The sequence below is a fragment of the Solea senegalensis genome, linkage group LG10 (genome assembly GCF_019176455.1).
Source record: "Solea senegalensis isolate Sse05_10M linkage group LG10, IFAPA_SoseM_1, whole genome shotgun sequence".
Classification (NCBI taxonomy): Eukaryota; Metazoa; Chordata; class Actinopteri; order Pleuronectiformes; family Soleidae; genus Solea; species Solea senegalensis.
In genome coordinates, this window is record NC_058030.1 from 21,216,619 (window position 1) to 21,236,854 (window position 20,236).

Below are 20,236 nucleotides of genomic sequence, written 5' to 3' on the forward strand. Positions count from 1 at the left end.
GTTTTCTCAGCTCGAAAATGCACAGCTGGACTTCACACAGACTACAAATATTATCTCTCCATCTCATTTGGTGTTTCTCTCTCTTCTGACGTGAAAATTGGGGTAAATGCTGAAGCTCTGTTTGACTGCATAGGAACTGATAGGTGTGTGTGTGTATTTTAAGGCAAGCTGCTGTGAAGAATGATTGACATCAAGGATGAGACAAGCACTTTGGGGCTGGAATCAGTCTCATCTGTCACTTTGAGACTCCCTCTCCTGCTGTCTGTCTGTCTGTCTCTCTCTCTGTCTCTCTCTCTCACTCTGCTATTTGGATTTTTGCAAACATGGGGTGTGGAGCTCAGTGGAGGTCAGTGGACGACTGGTCGATCATTGAAGGGAAGTTAAACACTGAGGCTGTGTTGACAAAAGCTCTAGTATTTAGAGCTGTAAGAGCCGTGAAATCGCAGATGGACACTGACATTTTCTCCTGCTGGAATGTTCAACTTTTCTGTTAGAAAACAACAATCAGCCGCAGCTGTTGGAAATAGAACTTCCACACGTACAGGTAGTTATGTGCTGCTTTGGTAATCACACAGTAATGTATTCTTTTGTTTAGAAGTGATGTAGAGGTGAAGTGGTGATTTTTTTTTTCTCTGCATTCTGTATGTGTGTCTGTTTGGGAGCAGCATAAAAGTTATGATGGATTTTGATACAATGTTCTAGATTATGGTTCAGAGACTGGTGGGTGATCCAGATGGTGAAGATTTTAGGTTTAAAATTACCATTAAAAAAACACTTATCAGCCTGCAGAAAACGTTTACATTTTTCTGATAGCATAATTACGGTAATGCAAAGTGCACAAACGTGTTAAAAACACTGTAGCATTTCTCTTCCGTGTTCACATTCTTTCTCTTTTTTTCAACAAGGTCTTTATTGTGGCATATTTATTGGAGCTGTGTGGCTTCACACTTGAGTCCGAGCATTTTATCGAGCACAGAGGAGGATTTAAAAGTTTGCAACTGTAGCAGCAGCTCTGCAAAGCGGATGACATCATGAAAACACACACATATATGTAGTAGTGTCATCATTTAAGATATTTTAATTAAGAAATGTTACATTTAATATCTTTAAAGGTGCTCAAGGTCCAGGATTTAGGGATATCTAAAGGAGGTAGGACTGCAGAATGTAGCACACAGTGTAGCATAGTGAAGCTATTCGGACAGGATTAGTTTTACATGGAGAGGTGAAGAGGTAATGGTGTCTCAGTGATTTTAGTCCAAATTTGTCATGTCAGTAAAGATTATGACGATTTTTAACTTAGGTCAAAAGGTCAGGGTAAAATGAGCCCAGGTTATACTGATGCTGTAAAAATGTGCATCAAAAATAAATATATTCCATTGATTTTTCAGCCTGGAGGCGTCGGAAAGGTCTGTGATTGCTTACAGTTAAGTGCCTTTAGTTACATAAACTCAGAAGGGATCCTAGACTATGGGGGGCCCAGAAAGAGAGGGTAATTGGGCCCTTCACCATCATCCGTTCACCGTGAGCCCTCATAAAAATGCAATCAGTGCTTTTCAAACGTTGAACATTTACTTTTAAACATGAATCACTTAAAAGTGCACGTCATAGCATTAGGACCAGTTCCTGGGGGCCTATCTGCTATTTATGTTCTTTATGAGTGTCATGCAGTGTCACTTGTGGGGGTTTGGATGTAAAGATGGTGAGCTGTATGTGAGGGGGCTTTATGGTTGTCATTGATGTTTGGGGCCCCCTTTACTTTGGAGCCCCAAGCATTTTCCTGGTGTGCCGTGTGTCGCTATAGTAGGCTGAGGATATGTGGCTAATAAAATCAACCAGTCCCTGGTCCGGTTTTGCATTTTAGGTGTTTGACCTTTTCCTGGTGCCATGTTGATGTGTGTGTGCTCTTGTGGTCTGAGATCGGGACGCAACGTCATGCACACATGACAACAGGAAGTGGTGGCGGTGCAGAAATCAATTGGCCCCTCCCACTTGTGGTAGTTTTACTGAGAGTTCTTATCCCGTCAATTTGACCCTTCCAAACTGAGCATATTGGTGACGATGCGTTGCATCACTGTAGTTACGCAACCGTTTGTGCTATCGGAAAAATGCCAAAGGTTGTTGAAAGCCGAGAAGTTGCACGACAAAGCCAATGTGTGGCAAGGTCAGTGACCTTGGGTTTTGTGAAAGGGGCTTTATAAATCAAAGTAATTATTATTATTATTATTATTGTTGTTATTATTATGGTAATTTCACTCGTTGCAGGAAGCCAGAGAATCAGTGTCTTTGGGAAAAACGTCCGTACATAGTTTACATTTTTTTAGCCTTATTTTGGACATTGAGAGAATGAAAAAATGTTATTGTAAATATGCTTTATACTGTTCAAATTTCAAATTTAGCATGCAAAATCTTATGTTTGTGTTGTTTTTCTTCATTTTAAATTGTTAAAACAGGCCATTCTCCGGTCCTTATGGTTTACATAAGGAAAAAAAAACAAAAAAACATCCAGGTCTAGGTTTCACAGATGTCCTGTGGTAAAATGACATGACTTCCCCGCCCCATGCAAAACTAATTATTTGTGAAAAGAAACATTGCAGCACAAGATGGCCACCTCTGTAAAGCACAGCCCTTGAGGAAAACGTTTATGATTATACACGCATACAAACATACTTATAGTATATTCACTCACAAATGGCTAATACATTTTAACACATTTTACACATTTTAATGACTCTGCTCTAGTATTGGAAGAGGTTTTTTTGTTTTATTGAGAAGTGGGTCAGCACGAGGACGGCCAGGAGGAAACTGATCTGAGTATCGCTGACATTTAGCTTCTTCTATTAACAGATGGTATCTGATTGCATCAATTTACCTCAGTCTACAGGCGTGAAATAATATGACACCACACACAGAGGCTCCAGTTCAGGGTTTTGATTTGGCCGTTTTAATAATTTAACACGCTGATTGAAGTTGAGACAAATGATAAAACATCACCATGAAAGTCTCCTATTTTATGCCATCTCCACAGTGTAGCTCGTGTTGTGATTAGGCTGGAAAAAAGGTTTGAATTAATGAATGAGTGAATCAGACTATATAGCACTAGATCTATAGTAATTTATATGAACAGATTAATGCACTTTATTTATATTTTGTTTTATTTCATTCAAGAGTTCAACATACATTTCTCAAAATCAATGACCTGAAGAAGGAATAAGCTGAAGCTCGAAGCTTATTAATTGAATAATTCAGAATAGCAGCAACAATAGCACATATATATATATATATATATATGTATATGTATATATATATATATATGTATATATATATATACGTTTGTACAGTACTGTGCAGAAGTCTTAGGCCACCATTAAATTTGTTGTTTTAGCAATGCTATAACGACAATAAAGGATAATTATTTATATTTCACTTTACTGGAACACAACCAGAAAATATGTATGCAGTTTTTGGTTGTTTAAAAAAAACAAATATCCTCTACAGGTGTCAAGTATTTAGCGTGATCTACCCTTAGACTTAGCCATGTTTATTTAAGACATGCTTGAGCAGTACATACACATGTTGCATGAGTTAGTAACTCATTGACAGCTAATATATAAGACCAGCTTTATGTCGCATCACTTCATTCCAAATTCCAATGATCACAGAATTTGACAGACAGGAAAAACAACAGAACTTTTGCACAGTACTGTGTATATATACATTTATACACATATACATATATATTTATATATATGTATACCAAGCTTAATCAATCAAAGTAAAATACATTGTTTCTCCGCTGAAGAAATTATCAGCGTATCAGCATGGCTCCAAATCACCAGTCCCACATTTCTCCCCACTTTGAATCTCCACAGTCTGATTGTTGAAGTGGCAGCACCTGTGGAAAAAGAAGAGTGGGCGGGCCCACAGAGCATATAGCAAACACAGCATAGAGACCTCCCACACACACAAGCTCCGTTTGACAAACGTTCACATGGCGCTGGTCAAATTGCAACATGAAAGTGAAAACAAAAAAAGGACATGATTTACAAACCTCAACTGCTGAGTGGTTTGAGTGGAATGATTTGGTTTTACCCTTGATTAAAGAGAGGAACAGTTACTGTGACTGTTTGTAATATATTAAAAAAGATACAAAACAAGTGGTGTTTGCTTAAAAAAACACATATCTTTCTTCTCCAATTCCAAATCTAATTTTTGGTGTAGGCAAGACGGCAGCAGCAAGCATTTAGTTAGTGTTAGTGTCTGTTTCTCGACTGCATCTAGATGCAGAAGAAGACATTTACGAGGCTCTCTGGATGCATCTTGTAGGCTGCTCCTGTTAGTTCAACTCTGCATTACTTTTACTAGCTCTTATTGGCTGAGTTTAGAATATTTGACGAATATTCTAATAGCATTTTTACTCGAAATATCCATCCCGGACTCTGTGGTTAAGACAGTTGTGACTTTGCAACTAATTTCACTTTGTCTACTGTTTTTTTCCTCCATCAATTCAACTTTCTTCATTGTTTTCATTGAGTTTAAGACTCATCCTTTTTCCTGAAGTGTCAAGTGAGCGTTTCAAACTTGTGAGCTCAAAACTACACATTGATGAAGCATCACTACAAGGTCTTTAAAATTCCCCTCACGTCTCTTTACCTCTCTCTGTGTTTCTATTTTTATTTTATTCCACATAAACCGTTTTCTGGCCACTACATAAACATGACGTAGTGATGCTACGGTTGAGCTGCTCAATATTTGACCGGTATACGAGACGTTTTCTTACAACTGACAACTGTGCATGTACAGTAGATCAATAGAGCAAGAATGGATTTGTTTTTGGTAAATTAGTTCTCTCACAAACCACAAATCTACATTATAATTTTGCCTGGTTTATAATTCAAGAATGCAGATTTAGGATTAAGCATCTGTTATTGGCTAACTTGAGGCTGTTGTTGTCCTGGCAAACACTCGTACGGTAATTGAATGCAACGTTGCTTCTTAGATGAATCATGTTGTTATTGCAGGAGTAACATGGGTGTAGTATAAAAACAAATGAACACTGTAGTTTATTGATTACAATAATAAAACCTTGTACCGTTAGTTTTCTACAGTTGTATGTTGTTGGGCTTTTATTGTCTCTGAGGCATAAGTGGTACAGGACTAAATAAACAATATTTATCAAGCCCTCTTACTGGCACTAATGTTTGTTTGCATGTTCTCATCCATTTTGCTGTGTCATACGGCTTCACTGGATAGATTCATGAATACAATTTTGACATAACTTTTGCTACATACACATAACCCATGTGCCGTGTAATTATTATCATGATTGTTGTAGTTATTGATGTTGTTGTTATATAAAACCAAAGAAAAACCAGAAAGGGACAATAATTACATAATTAAGTATTAGGGCGATGCTGATGGGGGAAAAGTCATAATATTACTAAAATGACATTGTATTATTAAAAAAGGTCATAGTATTACCAAAATTGCATTGTATTAATACAAAAAAGTCATAATATTATCAAAATTGCATTGTATTAATACAAAAAGCCATAATATCACTGGATAAAATCGGAATATTATGAGAAAAAGTTGTAATTTTACAAGAATGAAGTCATGATATCATTTTCAGTCACACTTTGGTTTGAGCTTCACAAATAAGGAAATACTTGGTCACATCTGCACCAGATTAGCATCAGTATCAGGACTCTGAAGTCTCTTCTGAAGAAAGAATCACTGACAGACAGAAATTTTCTTCTTTGTGTAGGAGGCAGCTCTTCAAAGAGGTTTTATAGTTTCTTAAGAAACAATTAGATTGATAAGTAATATTTCTGATCCAGAAGGAGGAGCACACTGGCGATGCACAGCAGTTGTTAGCACAACAACACCAGAGGGCCCAACGCTTTATGGTACATGATTCTTATGATAAACTAATATGGCTTTGCACCCAGTGGCTGCACAGACGGATTTACCTGTTATTACATGTGGATGGAGGCTTACGCCAGTAAAAAAGTGAAAAAAGAAAAAAATTGCATTGTAATATTTTGACTTTTATTTCTCATAATATTTCTACTTTATTCTTAAAAGCTTTTTTTCTCTTCAGTAAGTCCATGGTTCAATTTAAGGGGATGTTTGATTAAAGGGGAACTCGGCTCCCCCGAACAGGACACAAGCGCTCCTGAAAGCCGGCTTTGAGATATTGGAGCTCTGAAACATTGTTCACACAGACTTTCATTTTCTGTACAATGAGATTCCTGAGATAAATAACCTAATAATATTAAAATAAACTGTGTCAAAAATAAATGAAAGTTAGGCTTTAACATTTCCTTAACTTTGTCTCCTCCAAGTTATACTTTATTTTAATATCAAATTAAAATATTCATGATGATATTTCAAAGTTTAGGGGTTTGTTTTGATACGGAATGATGTATACGTCACAATAAAATTCTAATCTATTCATGTAACAGACAAAATACATCTAAAATAAAATAATAAGGTGGAAAACTGTCATTAAAATCTCAAACAAGTGTATATTTTAATGTCAAATGTCCACAAAATGATCCACAGACTCTTTGTTTAACTAGGTTTTGTAATATCTTATAATCTTTTATAGACTGCGTAATGGCTCTGATTTTAAAGATCTTTCATGGTACAAGTGTTGTAAATTATCATCTTGCACTAACCTGGTGTCCAGGGTGAGCTGAGGAGCAGCCAAGCGACGGGGTTCCATCTGTGCTGCTCATAGAGCCGTAGTGAAGATACACTACCTTGACTTGGTTTCACGCAGGTTCTACACTCTAATGGGCTGCATGGGCTTAATAGGGTGAAGTCAGACGCTCGTGCTCCCTGCCGTGACACAGCACAACACAGAGTTGTATCTCGGGTTATGCAAATAAATGTGCTGGTGTTCTATCATCCATCTGCAGTGTGCAACAGCGTTACACACTCCCTCTTTTTTCATCTCAGCAGTTTGTTCTCAGTGCAATATCTGTGCATATAGTGTAGCTGTTCCAAAAAAGAAGAAGAAGAAGGAGAAAGAAATGACAATTCCAACACCTTTGCTTTATGTATCTGAGTCCTTGAATCTGTAATTCAGCACAAGGAAAACTGATCTGTGAGCAGCAGATTGTTCATCCCCCACTTCTTCTACTGCATAATGGAAAATAGGGCACATTGTGTTGGTCCCTCACTAGTTTGTCATTATTGTCGCCTTATCAATTCAGAGCTTCTCAGTGTTTTTGAATTAGTGGCAACATGTACTTAACGGAGCAGAATCAATTAAGAGGATAATTTAAAATGGACCTGGTGTTGTATTATTAAGGATGAATTTCCATCCATCCATTATCTACCGCTTTATCCTGCACCAGAGGGTCGCGGGGGATGCTGTACCAATCTCAGCTGACATAGGGCGATAGGCGGGGTACACCCTGGACAGTTCGCCAGTCCATCGCAGGGCCTAAGGATGGATATGATTAATTATATTATACTGTGTGTACAACATCTTCTTTCGGGCTTCTCCCTTTAGGGGTCGGCCACAGCAGATCATCTGCCTCTATCTTGTCCTCTTCTGTTGTACCAACTGTCCTCATGTCCTCCCTCACAACATCCGTGAACCTTCATCTGTCCTCTGCACAAGACCCAACCATCTCAACCTGAGCTGTTCCCCCATTTATGCTCATTTGTAATCCTGTCCGTCCTGGTCACTCCCAACTAAAATCTCAGCATCTTCAATGTACAACATCCTAAGTTTGTCTCAAATTTTAAGACTTTTATTTTGAAATGTGTGCAATATCATGAACAGTTGAGTTTGAGGTCCCTATCCTAGGACCTATCCCTATGACAAATGTCATGGAGGATGCACCGAGGTAGAGCAGCAGTCTGTTACCCAGATTTGATGTAGAGGCAGTCATGGATCAGGGATAAAGTAGGTGACTGGGGTTCAATCACCAGCTGCACGAGTGTGTGTGCCAGTGTAACCCACGTAGATACACTGTATGATTGTCCCCCAAATCAAATTCTGCTTAGGGCCGGCACTGATCCTGGTACATCTATTTTTTTCTATACGGCCTCTGATCGTCTCATCAAAGCGTCTCATTTCGACTGATGTCATGTTTAAATGCTTTTCGTGGCCCCTGCTTAGCAGCTAATGTTCTGCATCTGCTAATGGGGACCCTATAAAAATCATAATTATAAGCAGCTCCATTATAAAAGCTAGAACCAGAACCAGAGATAATGGAGAGTCAGGTTCCTGCTATGGCCTGCTGTTTACAGGCAAAAGGCACACTCACTCACTTCTATGTAGCGGGGAAATATGGCACAGCTGGACAGTGATTGAGGAGCTGCAATTTCCACGCTTCAGAGATGCGGAACAGGAACTCAAAGATTCCGCTCCGAGGGGTTTTGCTCACAGAAATGCGATGAAGAGTGTTTGAATCATAACTGGTGGATGGAGGAGAGCATGGACGGCCATGGAAACTCACAGAAACAGTCAGACAAACAGAGGTCATGCAACAAAAATATCCACTCACACATAAACAAACAAACAGTGGATGAAGTAAATGCAATTACAGAGAACAGCAGGGGTTCATGTGTGGTTGTTGCCCCTTTTAATATCAGCAGCGTCAACAATGCTTAGCCGCTACAAACGGAATACAACTATGATAATATGAATCTGATGACGTCGTCTGTTTATGAAACATGAAATTTCTCATTGAATTTCGTTTTTGTTTTCATACAAACCTAATTAAGAAGGCTGGAGATGAGCTCAAAGGGTTTGTCTTTGAATTCTTGCTTTCTGCATACAGTCAGAAAAAAAAAACTGTGCCTTGCTCTGTGCAGCAGTTTCCTCTCACGCTCACTCTGATCACGATTCAGCTGTTGGCCAGAAAAACCAAGCAAAAACACAGAAACTCATTACTTCTCTTCTAGCCTTGCAGTAGAAATTTTTTTTTTCTATCAAGGGAAGGGCTGCAAAACGTTCCAGACATAAATAAACGTGCATGTGCCTGTATATGTGCTTCTTTCTGCATGCATCTCACAAGACCTCGTATATCTGTGGGGCTATTATATACAGTGATATAATACCTATATTATGTCTTCTCAGTCATAGATTTCTATTAATTCTTGAATGATTTTCACCAACGGCCCAGTGTGTAACATTTAGGAGGGTTTATTAGCATGAAGTTAATGTACTACCCATAAGTATGTGTTTGGTACCAAAATAACCAGCCCCAACTTTTCTATTCTTGGTACCCTTCCCTCGTGATACCAGAGTAAAATGGTACAGTCAGGGTGGAGCTACAAGAGTCAGCTGACAGAAAATTGTCACTCCCTTGCGACCGGTGTTTCTTCAACGTTTCTTGACGTCTTGTTATTCTGTTTGATTTCTGTGATTTCAGACATGGCTAATGACTCTTCTGGTGATTACGCTCGCTGCTAATCAGTGACCGGCTGTCTGTCATGTTTTAGTAACGACTCAGCTCGCTTGGAACCTCGCCAGAGCAGGTATTTAAAAAGTACCAGGTACTATCGCTAATGGAAAAGCAAAAGGAAACCGAGTAGGGTCGAGCCGTGCCGTGCTGGAACTGTGGAGTGCCATAAGTGTGTAACTGCTTTAAAATAAATGTTTGGTTTTCATAGCCTTAGGCTTCTTCCACTCTACTACATTTTCAAAAAGTGTTTTTAGCTCCATGTCTGCAGACTTCCACACTAATACTAATGCACACAAAGAGCGTGTTGGGTGTGCGTGGACGGCGCACGCGTTGACGTACGTTGCAGCTTGCTATTCAGTCTTTGCACAGTCTGCAAACATCAAACTTGATGTCCTACCAGTTTATAAGATCCATGTCGCAAAGTGTGGCTTGCAATAGTCTTGGAGGCCACTGTAGTTCCCTGATGAGCTCGGGAAAGGGAGAGGTGAGCGAAGTAATCCCCTGTATGTTACAATCTGCAGTCTCACCACTAGATGTCACTGATTTTTAAACACTGGACCTTTAAACTCAGACATTTATCTGCCTACATTTGCCTATGAAATTGTTTTTTTAACAGACTCAAATTCACAAATGGATTTCATCTCGCTTTCAGTCATGAAATACATGTTTGGTCAAGAATACACCTCTCACATGTATTTCTTTTTCTAGTTTGGCCACCGGACAGACATAACAGTCTCCTAGCTTTCCATCTTATTGCTGGGCAGAAATCCAGACAATAATAATATCTCCGTCTTCCACCTCGAACTCTCAATGGCTCAACAGCACCAAACTACCAGCCAATAGCTCCATGAGGCCAGAGTAGAACTGAGAGGCAGGCCAATACGAGGAGTAATTAGTGCTCCGTGCTCAGCCTGCACTGTGGGGAAAGTGAGAAAGAGACAGAGAGATGGTTCGTTCCTGTGGAGTCACCGTGCCTCTGCCATAATAGAAAACTAAGGACCCTGATTGCATGGAAGGGTGATTATTTTGCCGACTTAATTGGAAAAAATTATCTCCAATGGGGTTAATGTTAAAGGTCAGAATGCAGACAGGTGTATCTGTATAGGCGCATGTGTTCTCAGGTGTAAATTTACCTCAATTCTTCAATAACGGGCAATTTACACTCATTGATCGTTGATCTGCATTTGCCTCTACAATGGCAAAAATAAGACACCATCTGTTACGTGTGTTTCACTTTACGAGAGCTGCTACCTCATTTGTCTCTGGCGCAGGTCAGGGTGTCAGTATGGGTGTTTGTCTTCTTACATAATATGTATCTACCTACATATTTCTCTGCAGTGGTATAAGGCTAACATGATTTGAATGCCGACACGCGACTAACATTAACCTGGAAAAAATGCACGTCAATTCCTAACATTAACCTGGAAAAAATGCACGTCAATTCCTTTTTAGTCCCAAAATACTGTTTGTATTTGGCCCAAATTGCATCTCTCACATGCGTTCCTCTGTATCAGATCTGGACCCACACTGTGGCCTGATTGTTTCTGCACAAAACTGTCGTAGGGAATAAGAAATGAGACAAACTGAATAGAGGAGAAGGGGATTCTGTCTATAGACACACAGCACTTTACTTTTTAAGGTCAGTTTTTTAACCCAGATTTCTCCTGCACTAAATTTAGTCCATTTTGTTCTATTTTATTGTTTGTTTTTTTCTGTGCATATATGACAATAATACACGGTATATATGAGGAAGTAGCTTCAGAACTACATTTGAACTGAAGCCAATGAGTAAATGAGCTTCCACTTCTCACTCGATTAAAAGTGTCAGTAAACATTTTTCTTCATAGTCTCAATCACGAGCTTCAGATCTTCTTCAACAGAACCTAATGTCATTTTTGTAAACGATGCTCCTGTTTTGAGGACAATAGACAATAAAACCTGTCACATGTGAGTGGACACTTGTGTGATTGACAGCAGGAGACATCTGTGAACTTTGACAACGTTGGGGGGGGGGGAGGGTTTCCAGACCTCATTAGAAAAATGGTTAAGGTTAAAAGTCAGAATGCAGGCATCTGTGAAGCCCTGGGTAACACGACACAATTGGCTGCTAATGGTTAGGGTTTGGAAAGTGAATGTACTGTATAAGAATAGCACTGTGTGCCTGTGTGTACTTGTATTTGTTGCCTCTTTAGGACCTTTGCTGCTGTAAACACTGACTTTGTCTGGAGCAGTAATCCTCATGGAGGCCAAAACCTGGTCCTGCTTATATGTTTACACCTAAGATTTGAATTGTGGTTGAGGATGAGATGAAGCACTTACCGGTTATGCTTAAGTTTAGGAAGAACACTTCAAATGAATGGAAATCAATGCATGTCCTTGAAAGGACAGCATTGCAAACCCGTGTGTGTGTGTGTGTGTGTGTGTGTGTGTGTGTGCAGGGTCAGTGAGTCTTCTCACTGACCCCCTCACTGTGACACTTTTCCGAACAGATGCGTAGTAGGTCAGTGATTGCTGTGTCTTATTCTCAGTCTGTTTTTGTCCTGTGAGTGTCCTGTGCTCAGTGACAGCTCCGGACTGTGAGGTCAGAGCATGTCGGCCACTGAAAACTTTCTGCTGCCCAAACTTTGGAAAGTCCTGTCCTCGGATAGAACTAATTATACTTGGTGATAGGATTTGTCAAGCGTTGCAGAGATCTTTGGTGTTTGGAATGGAAATATTTAGAAAGGTCCATCAATTTTTGGAGTGATGTGTTTTAATGAACATTGGCTCTTAATTGATTTGCCTTTGTGTTTGCTATAGGTTTCCATTTTACCTTGAGGTTACTTTCCTTCTGTTACTTATATACCTTCCTGTTTTTCTTTTGTGGCTTTGTGATGTTTCCCACCCTTGTGATTATCTGAACCACCCTGATGTGTTTAACCTGTGTTCTACAGTATATTGCCATTTTACCCTATAGTGTTTTAGTATCTGTGCTCCGCTGACTCTTTGAGGGTTCATTTGTTCAGTTGACTTCACCTGCTTAGTTCCTTGTTATTTTATTCCATGCTCCCAAAGCTCCAGCCTTTTCTTCCTTCACCTGTTTTCTTGGATTTTGCGTTCTGCTGTTTTGAGTTAGTCCTGCCTTTGTCCCCCACCTCATACTCAATTACCCATAGACCATTTTCTGATAAGATCACGCTAATTTTCATCAACACGAAGACACGAGGAACCATGAGTCCTCGCAATTTGATTAAAGGGATAATTCAAGTTTTTTTGAAGTGTGGCTGTAAGTAGAAAGACATTATCAAGCACGCTGTCATTTTCATGAATCAGCCTTGGATCGGACACTTGGACACCCAGACACAGTTATTCAGGGTCCAGCACTCGGGCAAATTCATGGAAATTGAAGCTAAGACTGGATGAAATCAGTGTTGACAGTGTGTCAATACTGTTGCGGAGATTTGATTACCAGGTGAGACGACTAAGGATGGTGAGGGGTTAAGTTGAAAAGCTTTACTGAAGACAGCTCAGATCTGATGATCTGAGCTGTCTTCGATGCCAGACATGATGCCAGACATGAACAAGGAGATGCTAACAGGGGCCGTCCTCTATCATGCTGCCAGTGAATCTCAGAGTTATGGTATTTAAAGGGTTTTGGAGAAAAGGGGGAGAGGGGAGACGTATCCGGCACCTTACTCTGCTCGAGTAGAGTAGATGATACCTGCATAGTTAAGATATCGGGCCTTTGTCCCAGTTGGGTTAAGTATAACAAAGATATAATGGGACACACTCTGTAGATAAATGATGGCTGCCAGGGTTACACGGAGGCATTTGTGATTTGCCAGTTTCAGCTGGTCTTTACTGAGTTGTGAGGTTTGTGCTTAGGAATGAAAGTTGCTCATTTAAAGAGGTTTTTCTCTTACAAATACCTAAACCAACATCCTTCAAAAACCCTGAATTATCCCTTTAATAGTACACATACTTGATCCCTATTATTGTTTTAGTAACAGTCCTATGAATCTTGAACGGCTGTCTATAGACAAACACACACACACACATGCTTAATGGCATCCCCATGTTGGTGATGACTGATATCTGATGAAGTCTTTAACACTAGTGTATGTGTCATGTTTATTTTGTCTTCCTTAATCCTTCGGCATGACACTCACTATTACTGCTATTACTATTGCACTTTATTTCACTGAGTGACATTAAAGTAATGCGGTTTCATGGTCTGGTCTGTACGCACCAGCACTTTGATTTCCCCGTTGAATTCGAGACCCTGAAAGAATCTTTCACCCTGAAAAACCAGTGAAGAGAAACGCCTCAATAATTATACTTTGACTGGGGCTCTAATCCCCAACCATCTGACACAATTACACATATTAACTCAGGTAATTAAGCTCCAGAAAGCACATACACATGCTCTCCTTTTGTAGTGTGTGAGCACGAGGTGTGAGACAGAAATGTTTAGTAATGCAATTAGCGGGCTTTTATTCTCGATTATAAGCTGCTTTTATCATAAAGTGGCGTTTGTTTTCTTAATCACAGGCGTGTTATAACGTGCAGCTTCATGCAGAAAGTGTCACTGTGCAGAGTTTTCAGAATGTATTTGTTTCTTTGGCCCAGGGAAGTAAATGATCTCTTCATACAACAACACAAAGTCAACACAGTGAGATGAGGAAGATGGTGAATACTGAGGGATTTCTGAGCTCCGTCGACGTCAGCTTGAGTTTATGGTGGGTTACTGATATACAGTTCCTCTTGCTTCTTGACAACCAGGTGAGACAGACTGAGGTGAGAAGAGGGAGGGAGGGCAGAGTGATGGACGGGAGAGAAATGGGAGGAAATGAAGAAAGGAGGAATCTCAAATCTGCTTCACTGGAAGTGATCTTGGCATGAAACCTAAGTTACCATAGCGACCCAGTGAAAGCTTTGCAGTGAGAAAGAGAGAACAGTCCTTGAGGTATTGTGTTTTTCACTGTCTTAATGTTTTCAGGCGGTCATTTGATGATAACTGGGTCCGTACGACCACTTATCATCATTGACATAATTCTTATCATTTCCTTAATAATCGACTATTGAAATCCACCAAGGTTAAATTTAAAGTGCTGTGTGGATCCTCATGTTTCATGGTGTGTTGAGAGGATTTGAAGCTACACCTTCATTTGCATCAGTGCAGTCTCTCTACAGTACTGTGGATTGTAATTGGTCGTCTTTGATGCACTGGACTACTGGGACACGTGACTTTGATTCAGATAGAGGCACACACACACACACACACACACACACACACACACACACACACACACACACACACACACACACACACACACACACACACAGAAGATAAAGAAGCGGCGCCATCTTCTGTGCAAGACATTAGATTTTTTTTGTTTCTACAGCAGGGGGCCTCAAACTCAAATGACCTGGGGGCCACTTGAGTTTCAAGTCTGTCAGGAGGGGGCCAGTCAAGAGAAAAATAGTCCAACTGTGTGGGGGGAAAAACAACAGTTCTGTAGAGGCAGTAGAAGTATATCACAATATCACAATGATTGCATTTGTGATGATATTTGACATCATTTCAGAATGAAAGTGTTTGTTTTCATACAAATAGTCTGTTGTTTATGTTTAGGGATTGTTTGGTTTGTTATCCTTTTGGATGATCCTGTTCATCAGACACCAAAGAACATGTTAAAATATGATTGTGAGGTGTTATCAAATGCCCAAGTTTATTTTTAGCCACGGTATTAACTCCAATGTAAACAAAAAATGTTGAAATTTAAATTGTTGTTGCCACCGGAAATCTTTTATTCTTTAACCAGATGCACTTTTTCTATTATTTTCCATAATTATAAATATCTTTTATGCAACAATTCCATGTCATAAACAGACTTCATTAAAATAATGATAATAAAGCAAGTTGGACTTTGATCGCTGATGCTGAAGAATTCCTAGTCCTAAGAGGATTTCTAAATAAGAACTGAGCAGAAATGTTCTTACTTACTTTCTTCCACAGCCAGTTTTCCCCACTTAGCACTTGTGAGCAGAGCAGATGTGAGTCATTTGTTGACGGCGTCTTTAGCGGACAGTGACAGATAAATGGGAGCCATTGATTTCCTCTTTACATCTCGGTTGTCGAGACTCATTCCAGGGTCGATGTTTGTCTCCCTCTCTCTCTGAATCCTCTACAAATGTTAGACATTCCTTGGCCAGTCCCTCATCCTCTTATCACCTGGGATTTCTGTGTGTGTTTGTTAGTGTGTGTGTTTCCCTATTCAGTATATCAAGACTCCTTCAAACCACAGGAAGTGAGAGCATTTTGTGAAAATGAGGACAATTTGGTTGGTCCTCACCTTATGTAGTGTAAGATTAAGGGTACTAGTGATGGTTAAGGGTATGGTAAGGGGCTATAAATGCTGAACAGGTGTGTGTGTGTGTGGTCATGTGTATTTATTGCTCCAGTTGCTTGATGAGTTGTTTTGTTGATACACAGAGTTAATTCTGGAGAACTTTACTCATACTGTATATGTCACTTACAGAACATCACCTTTTTAAACGTTGATGTTCAAATGTGGATGAATAATAAATCATTCCATGTTCAGTCACTGCATGTTCAGTTCCGTTTGGAGTGTTTCTGAGCTTGAGCTTGTGTTTGTGTGTGTGTGTGCGTGCGTGCTTGTGTGTGTGCGTGCGTGTGCACAGTGTCTGGCACCATGTTTGGAGAAGATTAAACCTTTCCCACAAAAATCTCATCTCTTTCCTCTGCTCTCTTACTATGCATTTGTCACCATCGCAACAATTCAACCTCTGCTGTGTACACAGAGGTGTGTGAGTGTGCGTATGTGTGTGTGTGTGTGTGTGAAGGCCACCAGAAGTGGTGCTCAAAATGAGCCCGTTATTTCCACCAGGAAATCACTGCACTTATGGATTTTGTCTTTTGCCAGTAGTTGCATAGAAGCCATTGTGTCTTTGCATTTGTCTGAGTAACAAAGCAGTGGGTTTGTTTGCACAGTCTGTTAAAATGTCTTAGAAAAGCTTTCTTCTCTGTTTTTCTTAGAAATACCATGGGGTCTCCATGGTTACCGGCAAGCTTGCGTCTCTGTCTTATGTTCTGAAGAACAAGATTGTCACGAGTGGCTAAATCAACAAGAACAACCTTTTTATGACTGGGTAGTCTATAATTTAGCACTTTTTTAATCATTCATTCATTTCCAAAGTTTAGGGGAATCAGTTACCTATCAGTTTCAGGTCCAATGTATAAGATTTAGGAGGATTTATTGGCAGAAATTGAATGCACTCTCCATATTTTACAGTATACTCACTTTGAAATGACGTTTGTTTGGTTTTCATAGCCTTAGAATAAACCTATAGCACATACTTTAGCCAAAGGTCTTGCTTTACAAAGGCCACTGTCTTGTACCGCTATGATTCTATAGCAGCCTGAACAAATTAGCAAATTTTTTGAAGTGGAAGCTTCCCATATACTTTAAATAAAGACAAAATGGTTTCACCCACACCCCAATGATGAGCTGAATGTCTGGTATGTGACTGTATTTCCTAACACTCTTATGGTAAGAGCAAGCGATTACAAAATTATGAAATAAAAAGTGATTTCACACACAAAAGTGGAGAAGGGGGACAGTAGATAGTTTATGAGCAAGTGTTTGTTTTATGTCAATTAAGAAAACAAGGGTTCAGCTTAATAAGGCTAATGAGGAAGCACCGCCTTTAGCTCTGCTAGTTTAATGAACTGTCAGTGGATTACACACGCACACACGCACACACACTCCCTACGCACAACCGGTGTCTAATAAAAAAGGAAAGAAAAGAAAAGCACAGTCATTTTTTTTAAGTAGTTTCACTCAGCGAAATGTTTTTCAAAACTTAAAATTGACTTTTGCAATTTTTCAAATGTACGAACGAGAGTTCGTTTAATATAAGAGTTCTGCTGCACCACGCTAGCACCCATCAATTTGAAATATTTAAATTATTAATCAGTCCAAGTAATCATAACTAATAACAACTGTAATCATAGTCTGTCTCATGGCTGATTATGAGTGCTCTCCAGTCCATTACCATTATCATGGCTATGGTTGTCAGCGTGATCTACCCCATATAGTGATGCACTGAAGGTGGATGATGCTGCGAAGTCCAATCAGCAGTTATTACTGGTGGAGAGAGAGGGGGGCAGTCGTGCTTGTATTCTATCCAGGAATAAGAGAGTTTTAATGTGCCGTTGACCGTGTGTTATCACGCATATTAGCTTTGTTAAATGACTTTGGTGACAGCCGTGTCACAGTCACAGTTTCTCCATGTTCACCCGGTAGTGACCTCACCCATAAGTGACTTAACTCCCGTTTTGGAGTCTCAAGATTTGCAATTTGGCCGGTGCCATGTTGACATTTTTGTAAACGGAGGTTCGTTACAAGCTGTTACACTGGAGTCCATTCATATCCACCTTTTCTCGTCTTTTGTCCTCTAAATGGGAACATCATTTACTAAACTGACACCAAGCTCTGTTGTACAAGACGTGAGACTGGCGATTGAGACCATTCGCTCCTCAGGAAGAGGTTTGCTGAAGTTATAAATATAAAGTGCAAAGTGGGCTCATTTTCCCATAGACATCCATTCAAACGGAGTTGTTTTTGCCAGTTTGTGTATAGTGGTTATTCATTATATTCTTATTTACTGGTTAATTGGCTTCAGGAGGGACCCGTAAGACTTTTTTGTATATATACGCTCTGTGGTTGAGACAGCGCCTCAATGAAAGCTGTAAACAAATTGTCTCCGTCCTTTGTTTTAATTCTTTTTATTCGCTCAAATGGAAAACAGGCTTGCACAGCCCCACAATTGTTTATTGGAAAAAAAAGTGGCAAATACTGGCATAAAGCTTTTGTTTACATGTTGTCTGATATGCTTCCTCAACAAGTTTCGACATTGCTGAACTAAAAATAATGGCTGCCTCATTGCAATTTTGAACTGAGAATTTTTGCTTTGAGATGAATAACAATGTCTTTCAAAAAGGGCCCTCACGTATTTAGGGAGCATTAAAAAGACAGGCACTTGAGTGCATAATAGTTCCTGTGTTCATCTGAGGGACGTCTTAAATTAATCTATTGTGATTTCCACTGAACTTCCTATCAACTCTTGATTCAGACAATGTAGCATGTACTGTATTCTGAGCAGAGTGACATGACATTGAATTGACCTGGGAAAGGTTCTTTGCAGGAAAATGGTCACATCTTTGAACAATTCATTCTATTCTATTCCAAATAAGCAACCCAGTCGACATGTTCATGTGGGCCCCGTAAGGTTTATATTGGGCCTGACAATAAGGATCCCAAGCAGGTTTGTCTGTGGTTTCCATGGTGGCCCCTGCTGCGTTTCCATCGAGTAGAACCGTTCGATACAGCACGGTACATATTTTTTTTGCGTTTCGATGAGGAATAGTGCCAAAATATCCGTCCCCAACCGCTCCATTATTTGGCACCCTCCACTTTGGGTACACCATCACACTACGTGGCCATTAGGCAGAGCACACACCTAAACGAAACGCAAGGGATTTACCATTGTAAACGGTACATGGAAACAAAGCATTAGTAACCCTAACCCTGGGTACTAAGTGAGCAAATTATGCAGATTCCATAAAGGTTTTAGTAACATGGCCTTCCCATGTGGGTAGACACAGGTGGGACCACCATGGGAACGACAGACAAACCCGCTTATTGTCATATCAAACAAAACCCTTATGGGGCCCATATGGACATGCTGGCTGGGGGAGTGATTCCCGAAGCTGACATCTGACATGGATTAAATGAACTGTTGCTATGTGAAAACCATGCAGTGTGATATCACCTGTATATCTTGTATGCAGCTCCATAATGGTTAAGTCCCTCTCTGCCAGGCTGCACTGTGCTGTTTGCAAAACCCTTTAACCTCTTTAATGGTTGCCCTTCACTAATGGCTAACCACATTCCCAGGTTGCTGCAGGTATTTGGAGAGCCTGGTAAAAAATGTGTGATAGCAGGTGTTCCAGGTGGTAGGGTTGTAGTCATGGTGGTTTGTTTTTGCCTCTGTGTTTGATTACTGTTTCTGTGTTCTGCATGGCCGATCGCTGAGACACAGCAGCTCCGACTATCTATCTTTCTCTCTCTCTCTCTCTCTCCCTCTCTCTCTCACACATACACACACACGGAGAGAAAGTTCAAATTTTTAACTCCACCAGCTGTTCTCACCCTCTACAGACTATCATAAACACTGCACTGCGTCTGGGACAAGCTGAACACAAAAAAGGAATCTCGTTTACATGAATTAACCAGCCGACATTTGAATATGAGCTGAACTGACACTACACACAGCACGGAATGTGACTGTTAAAACATTGACATCAGATCCTGCAGGTCAGTAAATGGTTTACTTGGCCCCTCGTGGCCCTAGAAACAGTTTTGAGAGTGGCCACTTTGTCTGGCTCTGACCTTCATTTATCAGGTTGTTCGTTCGCCCAGGACGACACACATTCCAGCTTGGCAGCAGGGATGTGGGAACAGCTGATGATGGATTAACTGAGAAAGACAACAGGACTGGTTTAAAGCCAGGAGGTGATCCTCAGGATTCAGTTCGTCATGCTCCTCTTCTCAAACTCTTGCCTCCGCTTCCCTCTTTTTCTCTCTTTTTCATTTCTCTCACTCTGCTCCTTTGAACCATAGAATTACCTTGTGTTCTCAAGCTTTGTGCAACACACCTTTCTTATTTATCTTCTTTTTATTGGTATACACAACCACATATCCACACACATCGAGGGCTCCATCTTTCTGGTGATCATTTTT

General features: G+C 40.1%; 1 long non-coding RNA gene across 3 annotated transcripts in view; it reads left to right on the forward strand.

The window, feature by feature from the left end:
- Positions 1-20,236, forward strand: part of LOC122775739 — a 42,857-nt gene that overhangs the window by 4,145 nt on the left and 18,476 nt on the right. The window contains exon 1 of one of the 3 annotated variants that reach the window (XR_006361136.1): positions 19,753-19,810. The exons of the other annotated variants lie outside the window; for them this stretch is intronic. This is a non-coding gene — a long non-coding RNA (uncharacterized LOC122775739). Of the gene's footprint in view, positions 1-19,752; positions 19,811-20,236 lie in introns of those variants that run through there. 3 annotated transcript variants of the gene reach the window in all.